The sequence below is a fragment of the Hyperolius riggenbachi genome, chromosome 3 (assembly GCF_040937935.1).
Source record: "Hyperolius riggenbachi isolate aHypRig1 chromosome 3, aHypRig1.pri, whole genome shotgun sequence".
In the NCBI taxonomy this organism is placed as follows: domain Eukaryota; kingdom Metazoa; phylum Chordata; class Amphibia; order Anura; family Hyperoliidae; genus Hyperolius; species Hyperolius riggenbachi.
Genome location: NC_090648.1, coordinates 89582177 through 89604749, shown reverse-complemented (window position 1 = coordinate 89604749; position 22573 = coordinate 89582177). Strand labels below are relative to the sequence as shown.

General features: G+C 46.8%; 1 protein-coding gene across 6 annotated transcripts in view; it reads left to right on the top strand.

The window, feature by feature from the left end:
* Nucleotides 1–1655: 1655 nt before the first annotated feature.
* EVI5L (ecotropic viral integration site 5 like) overlaps nucleotides 1656–22573 on the top strand; it is a 93503-nt gene continuing 72585 nt past the window's right edge. For 4 of the 6 annotated variants that reach the window (XM_068274546.1, XM_068274545.1, XM_068274544.1 and 1 more), the window contains exon 1: nucleotides 1657–1787. The gene's annotated coding sequence lies outside the window, so the exon portion shown is untranslated. Of the gene's footprint in view, nucleotides 1788–22573 lie in introns of all 6 variants that reach the window. The other 2 variants (XM_068274547.1, XM_068274543.1) reach the window with 1 other exon arrangement.

Here is a 22573-nt window from a genome sequence, read left to right as displayed (position 1 = left end):
GCCGACATGATTGCATGTATTTTCTGGGCAATTCTGCCGACATGATTGCACGTATTTTCTGGGCATATCTGCCGACATGATTGCACGTATTTTCTGGGCATATCTGCCGACATGATTGCACGTATTTTCTGTGCATATCTGCCGACATAATTGCACGTATTTTCTGGGCATATCTGCCGACATGATTGCACGTATTTTCTGGGCATATCTGCCGACATGTTTGAATATATTTTCTGGGCATATCTGCCGACATGATTGCACGTATTTTCTGGGCATATCTGCCAACATGATTGCACGTATTTTCTGGGCATATCTGCCGACATGATTGCACGTCTTTTCTGGGCATATCTGCCGACATGATTGCACGTATTTTCTGGGCATATCTGCCGACATGACTGCACGTATTTTCTGGGCATATCTGCCGACATGATTGAATTTATTTTCTGGACATATCTGTCGACATGATTAAATATATTTTCTGGGCAAATCGGCTCACATTATGTGTATTTTCTTGAGAAAACCTGCACAATTATGGGAATTTTCTGGGGAAAGGGTCACCAAAACTTGGGCCCACTGTCTTTGCGTTGCATACCAGTTGCCTGGCTGCCGTGCTGGTCCTCTGCCTCTTATTCTTTCAACCATAGACCCTGAACAAGCATGCAGCAGGTCAGGGGTTTCTGACAATATTGTCAGAACTGAGAAGATTAGCTGCATGCTTGTTGCTGGTGTAATTCAGTTTATTACTGCAGCCAAATAGATCAGCAGGGCCGCCAGGCAACTAGTATTGTTTAAAAGGAAATAAATATGGCAGCCTCCATATCACTCTCACCCCGGGTTCACTTTAAATTACAGTTAGCTCCGCCCTCATCCGGTCATTGCCACGCCCATTTTTTGCCGCAGCGCTACGCGCCGCAGGTTCTAGCCACACCCATTTTTTGCCGCGCCGCAGGTCATAGGGGCCCACAATTGCAATTTTGCACAGGGGCCCACTGCTGGCTGTGTCCGCCACTGTCCAGATATCACTCTATATGCAACCTCCAGTCCTCCACTTTGCTAACAATATTCTCCTAGCATCCTTTCTAGTCACTTCACCGCATCCTGGCATGCAGGGCTTCATTTATTTTGTAAATACAGTGGTGATTGTACAATCAATGATAAATGCATTTAACTATGCACTAAACTTTTATCAAGGCAGCCAAAATTATCAAGACATTTTTGGGCGGCTCTAAAACTACCTTATTTAATTATGTACCTATGCCAAAGCTCAAACATGACATTATTATTGTTTTGTATGCTGGGACTTTTCAGCATCCATTTGTTTGGCAGCAAGTTTATGACAGGTATATGCCATAAGGAGAACCCAATCATGATCACTAAACTCCTTCCTATTGGTGAGGACGGCTGCCTTTATGAGAAGAAGCTGCCTGATTGGCTAGAACTCCTTCTCTTGGTCCAGTCTATTTATGCAAGCTTCATTATAATTGCCACCTTCGCTAAGCCACGCCCAGCTGTCATTTTGCCTCTTGCAGATTGGCTCACACTCCACAGTCTGCACAGTGCATTGGTTGCGCTTAACCCCACACCTAGTTTCTCCGGCTGTCACCGGCTCGGCCTCTGATTGGCTATACTGCAAATCAATCCGTTGAATTGAGCCACGTGATTGGCTGTTTGTTTATGGACGTAGCAGGGAGGCGGGAAGATGCCGTGTGTCTGATTTCTCCGCCGCTCGGTGCTGTGGAGCCCCGGGGAGGGAGGAGCCGTGTGACGGGACCTGGCTGGGGCGTGAGGTGAGGCCGCGCTGTCAAGATGCATGGGACTGGCTGGATGACAAGGGCGGCGGGGGGCGTAGCGGGGACGAGGTGACACGGGCTGGCTGTATTGGGGATGCGCAGCGGGTGTGTGGCCGGGATTGGGACTGTGACGTCATTTATGGGCCCCGGGAGGCTATCCAGCTGCAGGGATGTGGCCGATGTGCGTGACGTCAAGTAGTGGCTTCATCATATAATACTGTCATCTCATAAAGCCTACATACCTGTACAGACAGCATGCTCCTCACATCCCTGTCACCTGCCTGCGTGCTTCACCTGCTTGCTACACTGCCATCTCCCCTGTCACCTACCTGCTGCACTACTATCTCCCCTGTCACCTGCCTGCTGCACTGCCATCTCTGCCACCTGCCTGCTGCACTGCCATGTCATCTGCCAGCTACACTGCCATCTCCCCTGTCACCTGCAGCTACACTGCCATCTCCCCTGTCACCTGCCTGCTGCACTGCCATCTCTGCCACCTGCCTGCTGCACTGCCATGTCATCTGCCAGCTACACTGCCATCTCACCTGTCATCTGCCAGCTGCACTGCCATCTCCCCTATCACCTGCCTGCTGCACTGCCATCTCCCCTGTCACCTGCCTGCTGCACTGCCATCTCCCCTGTCACCTGCCTGCTGCACTGCCATCTCCTCTGTCACCTGCCTGCTGCACTGCCATCTTCCCTGTCACCTGCCTGCTGCACTGCCATCTCCCCTGTCACCTGCAGCTACACTGCCATCTCCCCTGTCACCTACCTGCTGCACTACTATCTCCCCTGTCACCTGCCTGCTATACTTCCATCTCCCCTGTCACCTGCCTGCTGCACTGCCATCTCCCCTGTCACCTGCCTGCTGCACTGCCATCTCCCCTGTCACCTGCCTGCTGCACTGCCATCTCCCCTGTCACCTGCCTGCTGCACTGCCATCTCCCCTGTCACCTGCCTGCTGCACTGCCATCTCCCCTGTCACCTGCCTGCTGCACTGCCATCACCTCTGTCACCTGCCTGCTGCACTGCCATCACCTCTGTCACTTGCCTGCTGCACTGCCATCACCTCTGTCACCTGCCTGCTGCACTGCCATCGCCTCTGTCACCTGCCTGCTTCACTGCCATCGCCTCTGTCACCTGCCTGCTGCACTGCCATCTCCTCTGTCACCTGCCGGCTGCACTGTAATATCTGCCTGCCCCACTGCTTACCTGATGTACATCCAAATACGTGCCTCACCTAAAATACATCTATACCTGCCTCTTTGCTTTCTGATGTGTATTTGTATACCTGCCACACTGCTTGCCTGATGTGACTACAGACCTGCCTCACTGCTTACGTGATGTGCCTATATACCTGCCCCATTGCTTACTTGATGTACATTAAAGGGATACTGTAGGGGGGTCGGGGGAAATGAGCTGAACTTACCCGGGGCTTCTAATGGTCCCCCGCAGACATCCTGTGTTGGCGCAGCCACTCCCCAATGCTCCTGCCCCGCCTCCGGTTCACTTCTGGAATTTCTGACTTTAAAGTCAGAAAACCACTGCGCCTGCGTTGCCGTGTCCTCGCTCCCGCTGATGTCACCAGGAGTGTACTGCGCAGACACAGACCATACTGGGCCTGCGCTGTGCGCTCTTGATGACATCAGCGGGATCGAGGACACGGCAACGCAGGCGCAGTGGTTTTCTGACTTTAAAGTCAGAAATTCCAGAAGTGAACCGGAGGCGGGGCCGGAGCTTCGGTGAGCGGCTGCGCGGGCACAGGATGTCTGCGGGGGACCATTAGAAGCCCCGAGTAAGTTCAGCTCATTTTCCCCCGACCCCCCCCCCCCCCCCCCCCCCCTACAGTATCCCTTTAAAGCAGGGGTCCCCAACCTTTTCCAGCCCGGGGACCGCTTTCTGACCAAATTTTTCTCGCGGTGGGAGGGGTCAGGGGGAGGATGTGGGTGGTGTGCGGCCTAGTGGACAGTGTTGTGCGCAGCGGGTTATGGTGGTAGGGGGGGGGGTTGGGTGCGGCAGCATGACTAGTATAGTTGCCCCAGTATAGGGAGTTTAGTTGCCCCAGTATGGCTAGTATAGTAGTATAGTTACCCCAGTATAGTGCCCCAGTATAGCTAGTATAGTGCCCAGCATGGCTAGTATAGTGCCCCAGCATGGCTAGTATAGTGCCCCAGCATGGCTAGTATAGTGCCCCAGCATGGCTAGTATAGTGCCCCAGCATGGCTAGTATAGTGCCCCAGGATGGCTAGTATAGTGCCCCAGGATGGCTAGTATAGTGCCCCAGGATGGCTAGTATAGTGCCCCAGCATGGCTAGTATAGTGCCCCAGCATGGCTAGTATAGTGCCCCAGCATGGCTAGTATACTGCCCAGCATGGCTAGTAAAGTGCCCAGTATAGGGAGGTGGTGCCCCCGCGGCCGCCGCTTCTGTTACCTTATGAGCGGGCGGCCGCTTCCGGATTCCCCCAGGCGCCGCTCTCCTTCAGTATCTCCGATAACAGCAGCACGTCTTGTGGAGGCGGGAAGGAGGCAGGGCAGCGGCTTCCTGTAGCGGCGATATGCTACGCCGCTACCATGGCAACCGCTGCCCGCCTCCTTCCCTCCTCCGCAAGACGCGCTGCTGTTATCGGAGATACTGAAGGAGAGCGGCGCCTGGGGGAATCCGTAAGCGGCCGCCTGCTCATAAGGCAACAGGAGAGGGGGAGATGACAGACCAGCTGGAAACTGCCAACGGACCGGCAGTGGGCCGCGGCCCGGTGGTTGGGGACCCCTTCATTAAAGGATACCTGAAGTGAAATGTGACATGATGAGACAGCCCTGTGTATGAACAGTGCCTAGCACACAAATAACTATGCTGTGTTCCTTTTTTTTTCTTTCTCTGCCTGAAAGAGTTAAATATCAGGTATAGAAGTTGCTGACTCAGTCAGGAAGTGATTACAGTGTGACCCTCACTGATAAGAAATTCCCCTTTTTATCTGTTTCTTGCATTTTCTGCTAGGAAAGTGTTTTACAGTTGGAATTTCTTATCGGTGAGGGTCACACTCTAATCACTTCCTGTCTGAGTCAGGACTGAGTCAGCCACTTACACACCTCATATTTAACTTTTTCAGGCAGTGAAAGGAAAAAAAGAAACACAGCATAGTTATGTGTGTGCTAGGCACTGTACATACCCATGTCTATCTCATCATGTCACTTCGGGTATCCTTTAAATGCCTGCCTCACTGCTCAGCTGATGTAACTACATACCTGCCTCACTGCTTACCTAATGTGCCTATATACCTGCCACACTGCTTACCCTATTTACCTATATATCTGCATCACTGCTTACCTGATGTACCTGTATATCTCAATCACTGCTTCATGATGTGCACCTACCTGTCTCACTGCATTACTAATGCACATCTGTATACCTGTCTCACTGCATTACTAATGCACATCTGTATACCTGTCTCACTGCATTACTAATGCACATCTGTATACCTGGCTCACTGCATTACTAATGCACAGCTGTATACCTGTCTCACTGCATTACTAACGCACATCTGTATACCTGTCTCACTGCATTACTAATGCACAGCTGTATACCTGTCTCACTGTAATACTAATGCACAGCTGTATACTTGCCTCACTGCATTACTAATGCACAGCTGTATATCTGTTTCACTGTATTTCTGATGCACAGCTGTATACCTGCCTCACTGCATTACTAATGTACAGTTGTATAGCTGCCTTACTGCATTACTAATGTACAGTTGTATAGCTGCCTCACTGCATTACTAATGTACAGTTGTATAGCTGCCTCACTGCATTACTAATGTACAGTTGTATAGCTGCCTCACTGCATTACTAATGTATAGTTGTATAGCTGCCTCACTGCATTACTAATGTACAGTTGTATAGCTGCCTCGCTGCATTTCAGATGTGCCGCTGTGTGTCAGCCTCGCTGCATTTCTGATGTGCAGCTGTATGCCGGGTTCACTGCATTTCTGATGCAGAAAATTGCCTTCTTAAAACAGAAACTATTAACGATTATTCAGGTTGTAATGAGCATATGCGGTGTCCCACAATGCATCACTGCTAAATATGCAAATCATTTGTTTGTTGTCTGTGAAAGCTAAACAATGGAATGCAATGATGTGTCAGCTTGTTCTTTTCAATAATTTTTATTGAATTTTGATACAAGTAAAATAGGCTTTGTAAATATCTGGTAGGTACCAGGGAGGTGGTAAGTAGTAGAAAATGGACAAGACATCAAAATAATCAACATGAACAGTGTTAGAACAACATTGTCTAACAGATTCTAACAATATAAAAGCTTAGTTACTCCTAGTGGACAATGGTGAAAAAGAAAGGAGAGGTAAACATACATCATAGATGGGTAAAGTCACTTTGACGTAGCAGTACCACTAGGATCAAATAACGGGTGAGTATAAACACCCTGCCAATGAAAGGGGCATGGGGGAATGCAGGTATGAACTCCTATAGTTGGTCCTTTACATTGGACGTTAGGAGGTGAGAAAATATATTTTAGTTAAGGAGAGAGTATCAGATATCTTGCATTTTAATCTTGCAACAATAATATTTTCTATAGTAATGTTGGCATTAGCACTTGCTATGATCTAATCAAGTGAAGGGATATCGCCAGAGTTCCATTGACTTAATATAAGTTGTCTGGCTGCACTTAAAAGTTGTGAGACTAAAAACCTGAAGTTGGGGTTAATTTTGTCAATGTGACAATTCAGTAGAGCAAGAGCTGGGTCTGGAAGAATTGCATTCCTACTATGGAACTGATCTTTAAAGAATATTTGGTTCCATAAATGGGAGATGGATGAGCAAGACCAGAGTGTATGGTAAAGGGATCCTTTACCTCCACATTGCCTCCAGCATAATAGAGGAGAATGGCTGTTTCTGAAAGTGGCAATTTTTTTTTTTTTTTTTGAGATTTTGAGGAATGTTTCTCAGGGCTGTGGAGTCGGGCAATTTTGGGTCCCTGGAGTCGGAGTCGGGAAAAAATGCTCCGACTCCGACTCCTAATGAATTTGTAACTGTAATTAAAATAGAAAATATGATAAAATGTTCTATTTCTCAGATAATAGTCATTAAAAATAATGTATTTATACAGTATATATACAGTAATAGCTGTGCTTAGTCCACAAAAATGAAATAAATCAATCAAAATGAGTTACTTGTGCTGCTTCAATAAAGCAGTCCCCGTATTTTTAAGGTCAGATATACATATCTGATTGTGACTGTATATATGATGTGTACACAGGAATCTCTTATATATACTAAATAACATCTATGCTGTAAGAATAAAGCCTGATGTGTAGCTGTGTCACTAATAGAGATGGTCAACGAGATGGAAATAATTCCGCATTGATGCTGATTTATGCAAATGTATGCACTCCCTTTGCTGATGAAATCAAATAATTTGATATGTTGTTAAAATTTGGTTTGGTGACTACAAATTAAAGGGTAACTGAGACGGATGAAAAGTAAAGTTTTATACATACCTGGGGCTTATTCCAGCCCCCTTCAGGCTAATCAGTCCCTCGCTGTCCTCCACCACCCGGATCTTCTGCTATGAGTTCTGGTAATTCAGCCAGTCAGCGCTGTCCGGCCGCATGCCGCTCCCACAGCCAGGAACATTCTGCACCTGCGCAATAGTGCTGCACAGGTGTAGTATGCTCCTGGCGGTGGAGTGTGTGCATGCGCACTACGCCTGACTGGCTCAAGTACCTGGACTCATAGCAGAAGATCCAGGTGGCGGAGGAGGACAACGAGGGACTGATTATCCTGAAGGCGGCTGGAGGAAGCCCCAGGTATGTATAAAACTTTAATTTCATCTGTCTCAGGTTTACTTTGTTACACAGTAGTACTATACTCTACATATGCACTCCCCACAGAGCTGCAGGGAATCCACTGAGAATGCTGTGTACATTGAACACAGAGGTGTTGTCTGTTTACAATCTCCTCATTCCCCTGCAGAGTACCTGCACATCATTCTTACATGTACCCACACTAAAGGCTCATACACACATCAGACTATAGTCTTTGGAAAATGAAAGATCACAGACCAATCTTACCACCCTTCATGTAGTATGAGAGCCATACTCTACACAGTCTATTCTATGGAGCTGAACTCCACATCAGAAAAAAATCTTTGCAAGATGCTGCACACACAGATGCTGTACAGACACAAAAGATCAGTATCTGCAAAAGATCTGTTCCTGCCAAAAATCCATTCCTGCAAATTGCAATGATAGTCTATGAGATCTGCAGATCATCATACACACATGATTTAACTGACATTCATCTGCAGATCAAGCAATCATCTGCAGATCTGAAAATCCATCCTGGTGGATCTGATCTGCAGATGAATGTCAGTTAAATCATGTGTGTATGATGATCTGCAGATCTCATAGACTATCATTGCAATTTGCAGGAATGGATTTTTGGCAGGAACAGATCTTTTGCAGATACTGATCTTTTGTGTCTGTACAGCATCTGTGTGTGCAGCATCTTGCAAAGATTTTTTTCTGATGTGGAGTTCAGCTCCATAGAAAAGACTGTGTAGAGTATGGCTCTCATACTACATGAAGGGTGGTAAGATTGGTCTGTGATCTTTCATTTTCCAAAGACTATGGTCTGATGTGTGTATGAGCCTTACATTGCCTAGGGCCTGATAGATGTTCTTTGTTCCGATCTGTACCTTTTACAAGTACTCTTACCAAGGACTAGTTTTAGTCTAAAGGGAATAAATATAGTAGTCTACATATCCTTCTCACTTCAGTTGTCTTGTAAAATTCCTAAGCGTTGGCAGTTAAGAGACGAATTTCATGTTACATACTTTTAATCAACAAAATTGTAATATGCAAATTAGAGGAGTCGGAGTCGTGGAGTCGGAGTCGGTGGAATCCTAAACTGAGGAGTCGGAGTCGGTGGATTTTTGGACCGACTCCACAGCCCTGATGTTTCTAGATGGGTAGTGCAATAAGAATCATTTTTGATGGTTCTAATGCTTTTATAAAGCATATCAGGAGATGTGTCTAGCTTGAGGTCTTGGGACCATATTTTATAACGTTTATCTGAAGAGTTTGGATGAGTTATAGATTCTAATAAGGTGGAGTACCAATGTGATATACCCCTTTCAAAAATATTGGGGGATTTGATATATGTTAGAAGATGGTTTGGGAGATATGCAGCTGTATGCCTGCCTCACTGCATCATTGATATACATCTATACTTACCTGATGTACCTATATTCTTGCCTCACTGCTTACCTGATGTACCTATATTCTTGCCTCACTGCTTACCTGATGTGCACTGTATATCTACCTCCTTGCATCCCTGATGTGCAGCTGTATACCTGCATCACTGATGTACATTTATACCTGCCTCACTGCTTAACTAATTTACCTACATACCTGTCTCGCTGCTTACTTGATGTGCAGCTGTGTACCTGCCTTCCGGATGTGCTGCTGTATACTTGCCTCCAGGGCTGTGGAGTCGGTACAAAAATCTTCCGACTCCTCAGTTTATGAAAACACCGACTCAAACTCTGACTCCGGGTGCCCAAAATTGCTCCGACTCCTCGATTCCAACTCCGACTACACAGCCCTGCTTGCCTCCCTGGTGTGGAGCTGTGTAACTATCTCGCTGCCTTTTTTGATGTGCTGCTGTGTGCCCGCCTCCCTGATGTGCTGCTGTGTGCCCGCCTCCCTGATGTGCTGCTGTGTGCCCGCCTCCCTGATGTGCTGCTGTGTGCCCGCCTTCCTGATGTGCTGCTGTGTGCCCGCCTCCTTGATGTGCTGCTGTGTGCCGCCTCCCTGATGTGCTGCTGTGTGCCCTCCTCCCTGATGTGCTGCTGTATGCCTGCCACCTCCCTAATGTGCTCCTTTTGTGCCTGCCTCCCTGATGTGCTGCTGTGTGCCTGCCTCCCTGATGTGCTGCTGTGTGCCTGCCTCCCTGATGTGCTGCTGTGTGCTTGCCTCCCTGATGTGCTGCTGTGTGCCTGCCTCCCTGATGTGCTGCTGTGTGCCTGCCTCCCTGATGTGCTGCTGTGTGCCTGCCTCCCTGATGTGCTGCTGTGTGCCTGCCTCCCTGATGTGCTGCTGTGTGCCTGCCTCCCTGATGTGCTGCTGTGTGCCTGCCTCCCTGATGTGCTGCTGTGTGCCTGCCTCCCTGATGTGCTCCTGTATGCCTGCCGCCTCCCTGATGTGCTCCTGTATGCCTGCCGCCTCCCTGATGTGCTCCTGTATGCCTGCCGCCTCCCTGATGTGCTCCTGTATGCCTGCCGCCTCCCTGATGTGCTCCTGTATGCCTGCCGCCTCCCTGATGTGCTCCTGTATGCCTGCCGCCTCCCTGATGTGCTCCTGTATGCCTGCCGCCTCCCTGATGTGCTGCTGTATGCCTGCCGCCTCCCTGATGTGCTGCTCTTTTTAGCTTCTTCCTCCAACCTTTCTAACTCTAAAGCTAGCCCTCCCCCCCCATCCCTTTTTAACATTTACCTTCTAAATTGCGCCCGAGCCCACCACTGACATTTGCCTTTCATCAAACCTATTCACCTTTGTCAGGTCTTAAAGTGATTGAGGTACTCCTATACATTCTATCCATGCTGTACAGTATTCTGGTCCGAAAGTGAGTGATAGGCTCTGTTTATTTATTATATTGTTTGTAAACCTCAAAGTAGTAAATGTATCTGTCTATTTAGTATTATTTGGTCTTACATACCATCTGATATTGTGTACACTAGCCCCATTATACACCATGTGCTTAATAGTGACAGTTCATAATAATTCCAACTTGCATATGTTTTATTGATCCCTTCATCGATCCGTCTTTTCAGATCAACTCCATTTGAAATGATCAGATAACTTTTTTTTTTTTTTTTTTTAAATCCTCTTTGCGGGCCTTATTGTTTCCTTCTGAATGCAGTTATAGGATCGGAAGGGCGAATGTTCGCTAAAGTTTAATTGTTAATTGGCACCTTTAGGGTTCACACACTCATCCAATTTTGATTGGCCAATCTTGACACTTCCATGTAGTATGAGCGCTTACCTACACAATCTATTCATAGTATTTAACAACTGTTGGCCCTACACTACATGAGTGATTGTCCACTCATTGGCCAAACAAAATTGGATTTGTGTATGAACCCTTAAGCACTATTTGTGCAGCTTGTAACTGGGCCAGTCATATATGTTGGTAGTATCAACAGGACTACTTTAAACTGCAGTATAGTAAAGCAACCACAAGATGTCACTGTCTGTAGTATGTAAAGATCTCTATGGTATTGTGATTTCTTGTACTCACTCTGTGTATCTCTCTGTTCTAAGTAAGCTGCATTTCCTGATGGCGGTGTATGATTTATCTCTGCATGTTTTTCTTCAGTAAAGCATTCTAACTTACTACTGGATGCCTATCTGCGTGTACAGACCACTCTGCTCCATCAATATGCATTTTCTGATGTTTCTAATTGACCCACTTCCAACCTGCATAACATTTGCATGTAAACCACAATAACCGTATATTTACTCGAATACAAGTCGACCTCGTGTAGAAGTCGCCTCCAACATTCAACCCTCTTAAGCTGGAATTTTTTATTGACTCAAGTATAAGTCTCAACATCAGTAAGATCATGCAGTGATGAAGATCATTATCCATACAAAAATGGGGGAACACATTCCGTTGGTGGTTGTGGATGGTGCGGTGGGTGCAGAGCCTGACGGCCGTTTCGCGCGATTTGCGCTTCTACGGAGGCTACCTCCATAGAAGTGCAAATCGCGCGAAACGGCCGTCAGGCTCTGCACCCACCGCACCACCCACAGCCACCAACGGAATGTGTTCCCCCATTTTTGTATGGATAATGATCTTCATCACTGCATGATTTTACTGATGTTGGAATAAAGTATATGACAGCAGTGCCGGCGCTTTCCTCTTCTCTTCCGTATAATGATGTGACTTTGGCCTTAACACGCTGAGGATTTACTCCACACATACCCCTGCATGGGACTGTGCAGCTCCCCTCTCTCCCTCCTCCTCCCTGGATGCAAAACGGTTTCTGCAGTGCCAGCAATTCCTTTCTTTTCACTACCATACCATCAAGTATAAGTACCCAGCAAAGTTATTGGCTGCACTTGGAGACCAGGATTGGGGAGTCTGGGGACGAGGGACTGCACTGCATACAGTATTGCAGCCATTAACGTCTTGAGGACTGCAGGGCTAAACCCCCCCTAGTGACCAGGCCATTTTTGGTAAAATTGCCCACTGCAGCTTTAAGGCCAAGCTGCTGGGCCACACAACACAGCACAGAAGTGATTCCCCCCCCCCCCCCCCCCCTTTTCTCCCCACCAACAGAGCTCTCTGGTGGGGTCTGATCGCTCCCCCATGTTGTTTGTGTGGTTTTTTTTTTTGTTTGTTTTTTATAAATATTTTTGTCAGCGTTTTTTTAATAAAAAACACTTTCTTTAAATTTCTTCCCTCCCTCCCCCTGCCCCCCCCCCCCCAGCCAGCCAATTACGGCGATCAGCTGTCATAGGCTTCTGCCTATGAGAACCGATCGCTCTCTTGTCCCCCAGGGGGACAGCCGTGTGACACGGCTGTCCCCAGTACAGCGCTGCTACTGATCGCAGCGCTGTACATCTAAATAGACGGCGATCACGCAGTCTAACAGTCTCCCGAGCGGCAATAGCCGCTCGGAGACTGAAGGTGGGGCGGTGCTCCGCCCCCCAAGCAGGAGATGCGCGCGCAGCCTGCGCACGATCTCCTGCAAAACAGAGCCCTAGGACTTTACACCAATCGGTGTTAGGCGATCCTGGGGCTGCCGCCGCGGCCACACCCATCGGCATGACGCGGGCAGCAAGAGGTTAAAGTGTAACTGTCGGGCATAAAATCAAAAATAAATTCTTTATTTTTATCTGGTAAACAAGTAATACGGATGTTAACCAGGCAATCCAAAAGTTAAAACCTCTATTACTTTTCTTGTTTATAAATGATCATTCCCCAGTTTACCTGACTCTTATTTGATATGTTGCCGCACAAAGGAAGTTGCAGGGCATGCTGTTTTTTTTTTTTTTTTTGCTTCTTTATTTCCAAGAAAAGTAATAGAGATTTTAACTTTTGGATTGCCTGATTAGCATCCTTATTACTTGTTTACCAGATAAAAATAAAGAATTGATTTTTGACTTTATGCCCAACAGTTACACTTTAACACCTCCTGTTCCTTAAGTGCAGCCAATACCTCTTCCAGGCCCCCAAGTGCAGCAATAATTCACTCCTTTTTATGCAGCCCAGTATTCAGCACCCCCCCCCCCCCCCCCTCCTGCTCCTTTCCTTGTTAATAGCTGTGGTCATGTCTTTCAGACCTGTGTTTTTTTGTTTTTGTTCTTTTTTTATATACATTTGCCTGATATTTCCTTTACAGTATTAGAGGCAGAGGATCAGCAGGACAGCCAGGCAATCTGCATTGTTTAAAAGGAAACAAACCTGTCAGCCTTCATATCCCTCTAACCTGGGGTTCCCTTTAACCTCCCTGGCGGTAAGCCCGAGCTGAGCTCGGGCTATGCCGCGCAGGGGGAGATCTCAGCCCCTGATGGGGCGATTTTGATACTGTAAAGTGCTGTACGCGCAGCTAACACTTTGCTAGCCGCGCGTACAGCTTGATCGCCGCCGCTCTGCGGCGATCGCCCGCACGCAGCGGCGCAAGAGGGCCCCCGCCAGAGCCCTGCGCTGCCCGGACCAATGAGTTCCGGGCAGCGCTATGGGCTGGATCGCTGACGTCAGGACGTCCATGACGTCATGCCGATCGTCGCCATGGCGACAGGAGAAGCCAAACAGGGGATCGCGTTATATACGCGTTCCCCTGTTTGCTATTGTTGCCGGCGACGATCGAACTAGAGGGACACATGTGCCCTCTAGTGGAGTTTCATGTAGCTACCACTCTGGTAGCTTTACATGAAACATAAATTTATTTTTTTATAAAAAATTAGATTTCTGCAATTTTTGCAGAAACAATTAACCGCCAAGGAGGTTAACTGTGAATATGCAACAGTGGTTAAAGAGAGTCTGAAGCGAGAATAAATCTCGCTTCAGACCTCATAGATAGCAGAGGCATGTGTGCCCCTGCTAAAACGCCGCTATCCCGCGGCTTAACGGGTGTCCCTTCACCCCCAAATCCCCTCGGTGCAGCGGGGGAGCGCTTCCTGGTTGGGGCAGGGCTAACCGCTGCAGCTCTGCCCCACGCGCGTCTGTCAGCGTGTATCTCCGCCTCTCCCCCACCACTCTCAGTCTTCCTTCACTGAGAGGGGCGGGGGAGAGGCGGCGATGCGCCGCTGATAGACGCGACTGGAGGCAGGGCTGCAGCCGTTAGCCCTGCCTCCACGAACGACCAACTCTACGACCAACTATTGCGGGGGTGGTGTTTGGGGGTGAAGGGACCCCCGTTTAGCGGCGCGATACATGCCCCTGCTAACTATGAGCTCTGAAGCGAGATTTATTCTCACTTCAGAGTCTCTTTAAATATGACCGCTGTTAATGCTACAACCAACAAGTATACTGTAACTGCTGGATTCCAATAGAACAAGCAGAGTTGCCAAAGAAAATGTGATTGTGTGAAACAAAAGAGGCATTCATAAAGCACTGTGTGTAATAGGTGCAGCGGAAGTCATGCATGCGTGCTGATGACCTTCCAGACATTTACATATCCTCCAAATGCAGAATGTAATGTTTTTATATGCAAACCAAGCGTTTTAAAAAGCTGAAGAACAAGCGCGCTAATAGATATCCATAAATATAGAGTGTGGAAGGAGCACTTCTGATATGTCTTCATGTAATGCAGGCGGTGTTCAATTAATCATTCACTGATGCAGTGATGGCAGCTTGGGCAGAATCCATATACTGCTAACTTGGAAGATGCACTATATGTAGGTGTACGAGATGGAAACATAACATAGTAACATAGTTATTTTGATGGAAAAAAAGACATCTGTCCATCAATTTTACCAGAAAGAAAAAACCTAACGCTGTCCTGAATCTGTACATATCCCAGTTGATCTGGGGAAGGCGAAAAGCCTTAAGGCTCATACACACATCAGACCATAGTCTTTTGAAAATGAAAGATCACAGATCTGTTTTACCCCCTTCCATGTAGTATGAGAGCCATACTCTACACAGTCTATTCTATGGAGCTGAACTCCCCATCAGAAAAAAAACTTTGCAAGATGCTGCACACACAGATGCTGTACAGACACAAAAGATCTGTAGCTGCAAAAGATCTGTTCCTGCCAAAAATCCAACCCTGCAAATTGCAATGATAGTCTATGAGAACTGCAGATCATTGTACACACATGATTTAACTGACATTCATCTGCAGATCAGATCCACCAGGTTGGATTTTCAGATCTGCAGATCTGTCAGTTAAATCATGTGTGTATGATGATCTGCAGATCTCATAGACTATCATTGCAATTTGCAGGGTTGGATTTTTGGCAGGAACAGATCTTTTGCAGCTACTGATCTTTTGTGTCTGTACAGCATCTGTGTGTGCAGCATCTTGCAAAGTTTTTTTTCTGATGGGGAGTTCAGCTCCATAGAATAGACTGTGTAGGTATGGCTCTCATACTACATGGAAGGGGGGAAAACTGGTCTGTGATCTTTCATTTTCCAAAGACCATGGTCTGATGTGTGTATGCACCCTTATGCTTCATACACACTTGAGATAAAAGTCTTTGGAAAAGGCAAGATCCCAGACCAATTTTACCCCCTTCCATGTAGTATGAGACCCATACTCTACACAGTCTATTCTATGGAGCTGAACTCCCCATCAGACAGAAATCTTTGCAAGATGCTGCACACAAAGATGCTGCACACATGCAACAGATCAGCATCTGCAAAAGATCTGTTCCTGCAAAAGATCCATTCCTGCAAAATGCATTCATAGTCTATGATATCTGCAGATCCTCATACACACCTTGTTTAACAGGCAATCATCTGCGGATCAGATCCACCAGGAAGGATCTTCAGATCTGCAGATGATTGCCAGATATGCAGATGAAGTCTGTTAAACCAAGTGTGTATGAGGATCTGCAGATCTCATAGACTATGAATGCATTTTGCAGGAATGGATTTTTTGCAGGAACAGATCTTTTGCAGATAATGATCTTTTGAGTGTGTACGGGCATCTTTGTGTGCAGCATCTTGCAAAGATTTTATCTGATGGGGAGTGCAGCTCCATAGAATAGACTGTGCAGAGTATGGCTCTCATACTACATGGAAGGGGGTAAAATTGGTCTGTGATCTTGCCTTTTCCAAAGACTTTTATCTCAAGTGTGTATGCAGCATTACAAGGCCTGGGCCAATTAACCTTAAAGATAAACCGTGACCAAGAATTGAACTTCATCCCAACCAGTAGCTGATACCCCCTTTCCCATGAGAAATCTTTACCTTTTTACAAACTTATCATCAGGGGGCTCTGTATGGCTAATATTGTGGTGAAACCCCTCCCACAGTGTGATGTCAGGACCATGGTTCCGGTCTGTGTACTTTATTGCATTGTGGGAAATAACAGCTGTTTACAGCTGGGTCCAACTGCCAAAAAAGCAAGCAGCATCTCCTTCCACTGACATCATCTGCCAGCAGTAAAAATGTCACCACGTGATACATGTCAGAATGTAAATCAGGGAGAGGAAAGATTTTACAATGGGCAAACACTGACTAAATCATTTATACAGAATTATTGTAAAAATGAAGCACTTTTTTTTATTTTCACTGGAGTTCCTCTTACACTTAAACTGCGTTTGCGATGAGATGCCCCGCCACAATGCACAAAATGAATAACCTATGACCCTGCGGCAGGGCGCTCTGACAGGGTCATATGTATAGCGCTGCACGCCCCTCGCTGCGTGACATATTCCCTGCTCAACAGGAAGTATGATACTGGGATTCCCGGGGGGTTTGCGTTGTATTTCCATTGTTGCACGCCGCATTGCCAACAATTTTATAAACAATGTGACGCCCATTGACCTACATTACTTTTGCTGCATCACCTCAGAAGTCGTCTGGCAATGCTCTCTTGACTTTGTGGCGTATTGGTGGCTGGTCGGATACTTCCTAGGCGACGCAATGCGGTAAGTCTGCTAGGCCCTATTGCTGTAGTGTTGCTCTGCAGTAAAATGGTAATGCTATGCAGATTTTCAGTGCAAGTGTAAAAGAGACCTAAAGGGAAAGATTGCTTCCCGACTGCTGATGGCAGTCTGATAAATCCCTGGATCAACTCTCCCGGGAATTACCCAGTAATTACTGTATAGCTGTGGATGCCCTTCAGTGCAAGGAAAGAATCCACGCCCTCTTTAGATGCAGATCTAGAGTTTGCCATAACTACTTCCTGGGGTGATATATTGCAGATTTTGACAATTCTTACTGTAAAGATCCCCTTCATAAACACGTGGCAAAACCTTTTCTCCTCCATACGTAGATCATGTCCCCTTGTCCGTTGTACAACCCTAGGGACACAAAGCTCATCTGCCAAGCTGTATTGCCCTGTGATGTATTTTTACATTTTCACATCTCTGTTGCCTTTTTTCCAAACTAAAAAAGCCCAGTTGGTCCAACCTTTCTTGATAAGTGAGATCTCCCATTCCTCTGATTAATTTGGTTTTGCAGTCTTCAACCACATGAGCTCACTGTAACTTCCAGAAAGGAGATGGAACATCTCAGTGTCAGGAGCCTAGTCATAACCAAAGTTTTTGTGTTGGTTTGAATATACGTGCTCTCTCAATGCTCAGGGGAGATGGTGTATAGACAACACCCAAGTGCTCTGGCAGTTGTGTTTTTATAGTCCTAGAATAGCAACTTGAAGTTTCACTGACCAGCAGAGGCCTGATAGAGCTTGAAGGGTACCTGAACAGTGAGATGTGTTATCACACTACATTTTTTTTTTAACTTGTTGAATCTTAAAGAAACCACTATATTACAAGAACACATTTGGGTTGTGTTTGAAATCTCAGCTACAATGTGCAGTTTTGCTTGTGGTACTTTGTTTTATTCCATTTTGATCTCACAGTAAGCTTCTAATGTCACACTGGTTGTGCTTCTACTGTGTATTCTGTCGTATAAGACTACTTTTTAACCCTTGAAAATCTTCTGAAATGTCGGGGGTCGTCTTATAGGCGGGTGTCTTTGATGCCAGGTGATACATGTGTTCTCCCCAGAATTTTTTTCCAGCCGGGTGGCATGAAAAAGTAGCCGGGTGGCGTGCGAGGGGGGGAATGCAACTCTGCTTACAGAATAAAAAGAGGATGAGGAGGCAAGCCGATGTACCTGCTAAGTACACACAATGCAATTTCCGGACAGATTTATTGTCAGATCGACAATTTTCAACATGCCTGATCTGATTTTCAGTTCACTTCTATAGGAAATCGTGCAGAAATCAGATAGGACATGTTGGGAATAATCGATCTGACAGTAGATCTGTCAGAAAATTGCATTGTGTGTACCTAGCAGATTGTTTCAGATTAAGGTGCTCAGGTCCCTTTTTAAGCAGACCTGAACAGAGAACTTGCTCTCTGCTCTAAAAGATGCACAACAGCATAACCTTTAAAGGACAACTGTAGTGAGAAGAATATGGAGACTGACATTTATTTCTTCTTAAACAATACCAATTGCCTGGCAGCCCTGTTGATCTATTTGGCTGCAGTAGTGTCTGAATCACACCAGAAACAAGCATGCAGCTAATCTTGTCAGATCTGTCAATATGATCAGAAACATCGGATATGCTGCATGCTTGTTCAGAGGCTAGGGTAAAATTATTAGAGACTATTAGAGCATTGCTTATAAGTAAATAATTTATGGCAGCTTCCATATCCGTTTCACTTCAGTTGTCCTTTAAAGAAAAACATTTCTTTGTTACAGCTGATACAAATGCTGCAATAAATCTGCAGTGTGTCCACTTCCTGCTTTCTTGGAAGCAGACATGTTAACATTTAGTGCTTTTCAAATGAGCTTCTCTGCAGTCATGTGACACAGAAAGAGATCAAATTAGACAGGCTAAACTGTGTAAATACAGGGTGCATTTCTCTGTTTCCTTCTGTCCTGTGCAAGAGTTCAGGGCCACTAAGTGTCCCCAGTGTGCAGGGGGAGGGGCAGCACTACAGACACGATACAAAGCTGGGGCCAGCAGGAGACAAGTGCACAGGGGGCTGCCTTTTTACAGACAGATGCTCTGCATGGCTGTGTCTCCTCTGCCCCCACAGCAAATAAATAAACATGCAGAGGTGTGAAGGGGCATCACTTCTCCTGATCTCCGTGTCTCCCTCCAGCCGGATTAAACGTGCAGCTGCCGTTTTCAACTACACAGGCATGTTGTTTACCTGCAGTCTGGAGGAGAAGGAGAGACTACATGTGCCGCTCTGAGGCTGTCCCGGAGACCCACGTGGCTCTTATCTCACTCCTGGAAGCTGCTGCTGTATCGGTTGTTTTTTTTTGTTGCTTTACTGCTCTCTCTGTTTTCATTCACGAGAGTGAGAGGCACCGTAATAAAATAGATCCTAATACTCGGAGAGCAGAAGGGAGAATCAGAACAGGAGCCCCGCCCCTTACAACCCGCCCAGCCAATCCCTCCCTGTCTCACCAGAACACATGAGCTGACAGGCAGAGGAGCGCTCCTGCAGTGTAGTGTCAGCCTTTGCTATTGTGCGAGGCTGGCGCTGACTGAAAGCAGGCAATTGAGCGCTCCTATGTGAAGTTTACTAGAAGCTCCAGGCAAGCACATGACAACAGGCGGGCGGGGCTTCAAATCAGCCGGGCGGCCCGCCCACTAAATTAGCCCTGGGGAGAACACTGCTCATACGGGACATGCTAATGTTTATGCGATGCTGATACGTGATGCACATACGTGACATGCTGATGATTAATAAAGGTGCTGGAGAGTCTGTGTCGCCGCATATGCTAGGGGGAGCTCATCACTCACGCTGCAAGGTCTTGGATGCCCAGGGTATGGAAGAAAGAGACCGCGCTGTGCCCATAAAAAAAAAAAGCCTCTTCCACCCGTCTGGCCTACCCTATCCTGTTACCTCCTCTCAGATCTCGCTGCTGAGGACTGTAGTGAAGCAGCACAGGCGCGCATGTGCGAGATCTGAGAGGGAGGTAAATAGGATACAAGGGTGGGCCAGACGGGTGAAAAAGGCGTGTTTTATGGGCACAGCGCAATCTATTCTTCCATATCGCTCTGATAAACAGCTAGACAAGGAGAGCTGAGCAATCCACTTAGGGAGAGGGAGAGTTGACCAATCCAAAGAGTCAATCCCTATATAATGTTATATACTGGGTACCACATACAGTACAGCTCCAGTATATATTCATCCATAGCACCAGTATCTGTTAATACATAGAACCAGTATATGATTTTTTAAAATTTTATTTGGTGTGCGTTGGAAGAGGGGTAGTCTTATACGGAGAGTATATCCCAAACCCTATGTTTTAAATAGAAAAGTTAGGGGGTCGTCTTATATGCCCAGTCGTCTTATACACCGGAATGTAATTCAACATCTGATTTTGTCTTACCACAGCAGTGTAGGGTAAGGCAAGGTAAGTATACTTTTTAATTTTCGCTGTAATTAATGGGGTTAGTGTTAAAGCCCACACAGATTTTTCAACTAAGGACACCTGAATTGATCTTTTCATGATCGTTTTTGGGCACCTTTGCAAGATGTGTACGGAGGTCCCCAAACAATCGGCTCATTAGTAATTGGACATGCTGCAAGACTCTGGCTAATCACTATTGTTATCCCCTCAATTGGCAGCTTTCTTTTGCTTGTCCTCCCCTCTCAACAGAGCAGAGCCAGTGATTTACAGAGAGGCAAACGGCGTGTTCACTATTAGGACAGGTCTTCTGAAGTCATCAAGAATGATGTTTACTGCCAGTGTGTCCAGGTTCTTAAGGCCCGTGCTCACGGGCTGCAAAAGTGGCCTGTCGCCAGCACTCGTGAGCGTGTGCGCGACAGGCCGGCGACAGCTCGTCGCCAGGTCCCTCCGCGTACACACGCGGAAGAGGGACCAGCTCTGCGACGGAAGCTGTCGCCAACGTTCCTCCCCCGCCGCCGGAAGCGCCGTATTGTAGTAAGAGGTTGCTATCGCTAGTCCGCATACTCACGCGGACTAGCGTCAGTTGCGGCGGCGACTGTCGCCAGGCGATTGACCGCGCCAATCGCCCGGCGACAGCAGCGACGAGCGACGGTTCGGGGTGCGCGCCCGTGCAACGGCCCATACTCACGGGCGACCTGTCGCCGCAACACTCGCGTGCCGCGTGTTACGGCGACAATTGTAGCCCGTGAGTATGGGCCATTATAGTGCACAGCACTGCAGGTGGCCAGTGGTGACATGTGGATGCATCCTTATTGTTGTACCTCTGCAATATACTGTTCCTGTATCTGCCCGTCTTGCTATCCCCCCCTATGTTCTACACTTAACCACTCGGCCACATTCTCTTATGTCATTCATTCTTCTTGAGCCCTTTTCCCTAGATCCTTCTTTGCTCTTCCGATATTCGCCCACGCTCCCAAGTATTTGCTCTTTTATTCTTGGTGCATGGATTGAGTTCCATGCAGATTGGTGATCTCTGTGTAAACCTTCATCACACTCCTGCTTCTCAACAAGAATTGGAGAGGCATATTTAGAAATATCTTTGTGTCTGACCTTACCCTGCCCGCATTGTTTCTCGGTTTTGTTTCTTGGTGGTTTATAAGCCCCATTTAGTAAATTCTTTTACAATACTGCCAAGCAGTATATCTCTGAATATCATAATCAGACCTCTGGCAATCGCATGGCCAACTCTAAGTTCTCTATAAGGGCTGGTCCACACTGCAAGAGCTTTTTCTAAGGCTTTGTTCAGATTGTAAATAGCAAGCGCTGAGTAATTTTATACTGTGATTTATTTATTTATTATTTTAGCTTTTCCCTGCGATTTATGACGAAATGTACCTTTGCAACAAATCATGGCTTTCATAATAGCTGCAATTTGTGGCAAAGAAAGTAAATTTCGGCACCTGATAGAATCGCTGATGCTGAGGCACTGCAGGTATGAAAATTGGAGATATACAAGTTGCGGCATTGCATATGCACCTGCTATGCAATGCCACAATTTGCATATCCGCATGCCTTGCGATTCTGTCAGGCCCCTCCAGGCGCCAAAATTCACCTTTGAGGAAAATCATGGCTTTGCGGCAAAGCCTCCAGGTGCCCAAATATACGTTCTTTGCCGCAAATTGGGGCTCTGTGACGTGGAGTTTAGGCACCACTGGAGAAGGGGGGGGGGGGGGGGGAGGACATCGCTAGCAGTAGAATATTGCTAATTTTAGTGATATTCTAGTGGCTGCAATCCCCTGCACCCTTTTTCCCCTGTACTTTTTTTTTTTTTTTTTTAATTTTATGTGTGCCCCTAAGGCAGAGGTCACACTTGATTCTACAGAAAACGGCTCAATGTAGCCTGTGCCGTAGTGTTGTAGGATGGCTGGGTGTGAGCAGACAGCTGTCTGCTGATAAGGATCTTTTAAGCAGTGCAGCAAGTACTGTATTTACTCCAGTATAAGTCTAGAAATGTAGTTCTGACTAAAAGTATAGGGGTCGACTTATACATGAGTCACGGGCAATGCTGAGCTTACTGAGTAACATGTGTACTATTAGTGACATTCCCATTTGCAACAAGTTTACCCTGTGGTAAGTGACACATTCTTGATACTGGCAGTGCCAAGAAAGCACAGGTCTGGCCAAAACAATTAACAAGGAAAGGGGC